The following is a 7123-nucleotide window of genomic DNA, read 5'->3' as shown; positions in this document are numbered from 1 at the left end:
AAATAAGTGAATCCATGAATAACGCCCCTTGTTAATGAGCAGAATGGCTGCGCCCCCTAGCGTTCTATCCTTGTTCAGCCGGAGTCACTGGGGAACCGATTCCAAACTCTCCATTGGAAATCATTATACTTTCATTGCTTATAACGTCCAAAAACGCTGACCAATTGGCACCAAAATGTATGTGGACATCTCTACTAAAGCCCACTTCAACATATAAAAAGGATTAACCTCTCCGTGGCTTATTTATATGAGAATGAGGAAATGTGGAAGTCAGCAGAGGTACATAGGCTGGAACCAGCGCACACAGCTTCTATGCTTGAAAAAAACAACAACAACAACAAAAAAAACACTGCTTCTTTGCTGATCACGGTTAGGGCGGGCGAGGCATTAAACACCAGTCAGGATATTTACAGAGACTGAAGTGGAAATGAGACGTGCACATTTATTTGGATGAGGAATGGCCCCAGTTTTTCGACTTACAACACGCCGTCCACAATGGAACGTAACAGCCGAAATGGTGCGCTCTAATGCGGCCACACTAGGTTGTGGAGTCGGATGCGCACGTTCAAGACACTCCCGGTGTTCGATGAGGTATTACTTCACTCTGACACCGCTTCAATCTCGCGGCTGCAAGCGGTGTAAGTATTCCCAATAAGGCTTTTTTAGTAGTTTGATTATTATACTCATATACACTTAATCGAAATCTTTGGTCATACATTTCTACCACAGATATAATCCAGTGCCCACTCATATCAATGAGAATAAATGAGAAGTCCCATGTGAAAACAGTACTTTATCACCCCACTGTTGTTTCTATAGTTTTTCATCTGTTAGTCCCGAATGAGTCTCTTGAAGGAAAAAAAACAATTTGCCTTCTGTTCCTTACAAAATAAAAAATAGCCCTGCCTTTAACAATATTTTTGAAACCTATAACATTTATAGAAACAAACAAAACAGCAATGTTATTCTCAAAAAACCTGTATGCGCTATAATCATGAATTGAGCGCAGGAATGAGCATGTTGTCCTAAAATATTATTTTCAATCCACCAATTTATCAGTGTTAACTAAACCTTACTTTATATCTATTTACGTGTGCAGATTTAACTCTTTAATTTAGGCTATTTGAAATACTTTTTTTTCCTTTTACTTTTCTTTTTGCCTGAAAATAGAACAAAATTTGCTGATTGCTGTTGTTTTTCTAAGGGTCCACTCCTCTATGGGCTGATATTTGTGCCACTAGAAACTGAATCTGAATTGCTAACTTGAATATTTGAATGGAAAACTGAATATTTGAATTGAAAAACTGAATTATTGAATTTAAAAACTGAATTATTGAATTGAAAAACGGAATTATTGAATTACATAAATTGTATATTTATTGTTTAATTTGAATCTGAACTGTTCAATCTGAATTAGAATTTTTTTTAAGAACTGTATCCCAATAAACTTGAAACTGAATTTAAGACTGTAAAATGCGTTTTTAATTCCTCAAACAAAAGTGCGTCTCACTAAAAATTCAATGATGCAAATGCCCACATTCAGTTCGACGAGTAAAAATTCAAACCTGCGGTCTAGTGCCTGGCAGCGTAATCATGTCTTTACTACATTGTAGTACTTTTTCATACCAGCAGGTGGCAGCAGCAGGTACCTAATTGTCTTTGTTTAGAGACAAGCGAATTAGTGACGCATGTTTATCCCAGGGCGGCACGGTGGTCGACTGGTTAGCACGTCCGCCTCACAGTTCAGAGGTCGTGGGTTCGATCCCGGCTCCGGCCTCCCTGTGTGGAGTTTGCATGTTCTCCCCGTGCCTGCGTGGGTTTTCTCCGGGCACTCCGGTTTCCTCCCACATTCCAAAAACATGCATGGTAAGTTGATTGGATACTCTAAATTGCCCCTAGGTGTGATTGTGAGTGCGGATGTTTGTCTCTGTGTGCCCTGCGATTGGCTGGCAACCAGTTCAGGGTGTCCCCCGCCTACTGCCCAAAGACAGCTGGGATAGGCTCCAGCACGCCCCGCGACCCTTGTGAGGAGAAGCGGTACAGATAATAATGTTTATCCCAACAGGCCGATGTTTCACACTGAGTAAGTATCAATATGAAACATTGTAAAATACTTTTTTCTTTGTGTTTATTTAATTACGATTCAAGACGTTATAATATAACGTCATTCTACAATGTTAAAAAAATGCCTATACTGTATAAACAATATAACACTTATATTGTTAAAATAAGATTTTTTTTTCCACAATTTCAGCTGGTGGTGTGCCGCTGGATTTTTTCAATTAAATAAATGTGCCTTGACTCAAAAAAGTTTGAAAAACACTGCCTTAGACAACAACAATTATGCCATTTTTAATATTCAATAAAATAAAAAACACAACGAAACACTAATTCAAAAATAATTTACGAACCATTTAAAAGTATATATTTTTTCATGAATCCCACTGGGTGGGCAGTCTGTCAATCTGTACACACCCAGGCCCACCCATTGCTCCACCCTTGGTGGGGGTTCGAGGCCGTAAGAGTACCCAGGTCAAGGGTGGAGGGTCGCGGCCGGACCAGCAAAAAAGGGTCAAGTGCTCAGCTCTGATAAGTCCCTATATCACAATAACAAAACTCACAATAATTTTGTTCCACATGAAATCTCTGTTTCAAAAAGTCTCCACATCAATAGATAATATTCTATACAACAGAGGCTTTTTATAGCATGCAAGAAGAATTTTGATAGGACTATCCAAAAATTATTCTATCTATCTATCTATCTATGGTCATTTATCCCATAAGCATAAGTATGGGGTTCCATTTGTGCCAAAAATATGTTATGTGTCATGAAACGTGTCTATGTTATATGTTATGTGTCGATGTATGTCTATGTAGACGTCTATGATAGTGACTATGTTATGTCGATGATACGTGTCAATATTATGTACCGATGTATATGTTTATATAGACGTCTATGAAAGTGTCTATGTTATGTGCTGATGTATATGTCTATGTAGACGTCTATGATTGTGTCTATGTTTGTGTCGATAAGTGTTTGTTAGACGTCCATGTTAAGTGTTTGTTAGACGTCCATGTTTAATGTTTGTTAGACGTCCATGTTAATTGTTTGTTAGACGTCCATGTGCATGTTTGTTAGACGTCCATGTTAATTGTTTGTTAGACGTCCATGTTAAGTGTTTGTTAAACGTCCATGTTAAATGTTTGTTAGACATCCATGATGTGACAATGTAATGTGTCGATGATAAGTGTGTTAGACGTCAATTTTTTTTATTTCACGTTAGACAGCGCAATCTGTCTGCACCCTCACTGCACAATACACTAATAACAACGAGCCTGTATTTTCTTCTAAATGTGTAATATTTGATGTAATGAATCTTGTTTTTTTTTCATTAATGTAAGCAGTACTCAAGTTTAGCAAACGTCATACTCTAGGCTATTTGGCTCATTTTATTCCTTTTTTTTGAATCCCTATCCTATTTTCTTTTGTAGTGTACTTTATACCTTACTGTGATGACCAAAGTCAACACCAATTTTCTTACTAGGGATTATTTCTGATTCAAAAAGTAATACCAATAAAGACGAGTCAGAGTAATCCGATTTTTTTTTAAACGTTATAATGCAGTATTGTTGTACAATAATAAAGGGGCATAATTGTAATACACTGTAAACACTGGGAAAATTGGGGGTGGGGGCTTCAATTGTCCCGAGTGTCCATTGTAATGATGCTCTTCAAGAAAAATCTTAATTCTGGCAATAAACACAGGTTGTGGCTTGTTACATTGGGGAGTCTCCAGTCCACTGAGCTTTACTTGGCACCTAAATTTAAAGATGCCATTTTGTTTCAGGAACAAGCAAAAATCTCATTCACAGCAAGAAATCTTCTAAAATACTGCATGATTTTATTCCCACCAACAGTCAGATGCAATATTTCTCCATCGGTCTCTTGGGTTCCTCCTCCGAAGGGTCAACTGAAGTAGCCTGGCCCAAGCGATGACGCTTCACTCCAAAGTCAGGACGTCACACTTATACCCTGTGGCGATGAAACAAAATGTTTACAGCTGTGTTTCTGAAAAAAAAAAATAATTACGGTACACATTTCAAAATATTTAAGCAAATACTTAAGTCTCTCATAACATGTCTTCGTGGTGAACCAGACAAAGTAGATGAGTAGTTTCCGCCATACAAATTCATGCCCATCAATAAAAAGTGTTGGTATTTTCAATTAACTTTCAATAAACAATGGACAACTGTTTAAAAAAGTTTGTTTCATTTCACTTGTGTGATTACTTTACTCAATTTCAGAAACACCATCAGTTAACCGTTGAAATTAAAAAAAATTATGAAACGAAATTTTAATTCTATGTTTGACATAACAGCGGGCGACTGGCTAGCACGTCCACGACAAAGTGCAGAGGTCATGGGTGGAATTTGCATGTTCTCCCCATGCCTGCGTGGATTTTCTCTGGGTACTGCGGTTTCCTCCGACATTCCAAAAACATGCATTGTAGGTTAATTGGACACTCTAAATTGCCCCTAGGTGTGATTGTGAGTGTGGATGTTTGCTTGTCTCTGTGTGCCCTGCAATTTGCTAGCATCTAGTTCTGGGTGTACCCCGCCTGTTGTCCAAAAACAGCTGGAATAGGCTCCAGCACGCCCCCGACCCTTGTTAGGATAAGCAGATTGGATAATGGATGGATGGATTTGTCATAACAAGAACTATACAACATTAAACTAACATTTCATTAATTTATACTGTAGTTAAGACATCTTAAATAGTCCCAAACTGTAATCATAGCATTCTGTTAAAATAGACAATTCAATGCTACATCTGAAAAGCATTTCAAAGTACTCATTGGATTTGTAATCACAAAAATTGTTATCATGGTCACAGTTGACGTAGTGGTAACTCGCCTGAGTTGTGTGGGGGCAGCATGGGATCAGTTCCCGCTCAGTGTCTGTGTGTGCCTTGCGACTGGCTGGTACGCAGTTCAAGGTGTTGTCTGCCTTTCGTCCAAAGTCAGCCCTAACCCTAACCCATAAACATAGCGAGCTTTGAATTTCAAACAACTTGATGGAGTAAAACCTGACGTGATCACAACAAGGGCAGGGAACAGCAGTGGCTATCACCAAGACTACCCAGAGCCTGCAAAAAGAAAAGTGAAAACAATATGACGAAATCTGAACATGCACACGATTGCAAGAGATTGTTGTCCACCAGGAGGCACAATTGACTTTGAAAATAAGATAAGATAAGATAAGCCTTTATTGATCCCACAGTGGGGACATTTTCAGTGTTACAGCAGCAAAGATATAGGTCACACAGGGACGGCGGCATAATGTAGCCATTAATGTATAACATTAACGGTAAACATTCAGGATCAAACCTATGTAAATATACGCAGTAACGTGTATATACACTTGTATATACACACCGACATACATCTACATAAAAAGTGTGAGGAACACTCATTTTAGCCTGTACATAGTACAGAGGAAAAAAATACTCTAAGTAAGTGACAGTGTTGCAGTGCTGTAGTGAAATGTAAGGAACAGCATTGGATAAAAATAAAACTAGACTAACAGTAGTGGGGAATGTTGAGTATTGCACGGTATTACAGTAGTGGGGACTGTTGGGTATTGCACGATATGAGCTCAGGTGCAGGGCTGCACAATTGCACTAATGTCCGCCAGTTTGTAGAGACTACACAATGTTCTTGTTAAAGAGTCTGACAGCAGCAGGCAAGAAGGAACGGCGGAATCTCTCCTTTGCACAGCGAGGGTGTAACAGTCTGTCACTGAAGGAGCTGTGGAGTGCTGTTAGGGTGCCCTGCAGGGGGTGGTCCGGGTTGTCCAGCATTGATGACAGCTTGGCCAACATCCTCCTGTCCCCCACCGAGTCCACAGAGTCCAGGGAGCAGCCCAGGACAGAGCCGGCCCTCCTGACCAGTATGTCCAGCCGCTTCTTGTCCCGGGCCGAGACGCCGCCTGCCCAGGTGACCACTCCCTGGAAGATGACCGATGCAACCACCGAGTCATAAAAGTTCCTGAGGAGTGTCCCCTGAACCCCAAAAGTCCTCAGTCTCCTGAGTAGGAAGAGTCTGCTCTGACTCTTCCTATAGAGGGCGTCTGTGTTGTCGCTCCAGTGCAGTTTATTGTTCAGATGAACACCCAGGTACTTGTAAGTTGAGACTCTCTCAACATCTGTTCCCCGGATATTCACTGGTGCAGGTGAAGAGTGCTGGCGCCTACCGAAATCCACCACCATTTCTTTGGATTTCCCCGCATTGATCAGGAGGCGGTTCTGCTGGCACCAGTCCACAAAACCCTGAGTAAGTTCTCTGTACTCCCGATCATCTCTGCCTGTGATGAGGCCGACAATCGCAGAGTCGTCAGAGAACTTCTGCAGGTGACAGGTAGGGGTGTTGTAGTTGAAGTCCGAGGTGTCGAGGGTGAACAGGAAGGGAGCCAAGACAGTTCCCTGTGGGGCCCCCGTGCCACAGAGGAGCACGTCAGACACACAGTCCTATGTTTGTCAGTCCTGTGAAAATAACCCCGAAGGTAATGTGATATGTTGTCTTCGAATACTATCACTTGTAACCCTTAGATTTATTGGAAAAGTGGATTCATGTGGCTAGCATGAGCATCAATCTTAATTGTTCTTTTTGTTTTTTGCTTGTTTTATTAAATTTGAGCACTTACGTTAAAGTTGAATTATTCAACAGCTTTGCCATCTTATCTTATCTTATAGCAGGGGTAGGGAACTCCAGTTCCTCGATAGCCATATCCTGCCTGTTTTGGATCTCTCCCAACTACAACACACCTGAATCAACTGATCAGGATAGTTTCAGACGTCTACCTAGCATGCTGATGAGCTGATCATTTGAATCAGGTGTGTTGTAGCTGGGAGACATCCAAAACAGGCAGGATATGGCTCTCGAGGAACTGAAGTTCCCTACCCCTGGCTTATAGCATACACAGCCAGCTGCAACATATACACATTCAGACTGCTTCGATTCTGTTAATTTTTCTTTTATACCCTTAAAATGCACCACTGGGACTGTCATTCATATATATATATATATATATATATATATATATATATATATATATATATATTCAT

The sequence above is a fragment of the Filicampus tigris genome, chromosome 11 (genome assembly GCF_054856515.1).
Source record: "Filicampus tigris isolate MCC_2025a chromosome 11, RoL_Ftig_1.0, whole genome shotgun sequence".
Classification (NCBI taxonomy): Eukaryota; Metazoa; Chordata; class Actinopteri; order Syngnathiformes; family Syngnathidae; genus Filicampus; species Filicampus tigris.
Note: the sequence above shows the minus strand (reverse complement) of the source record.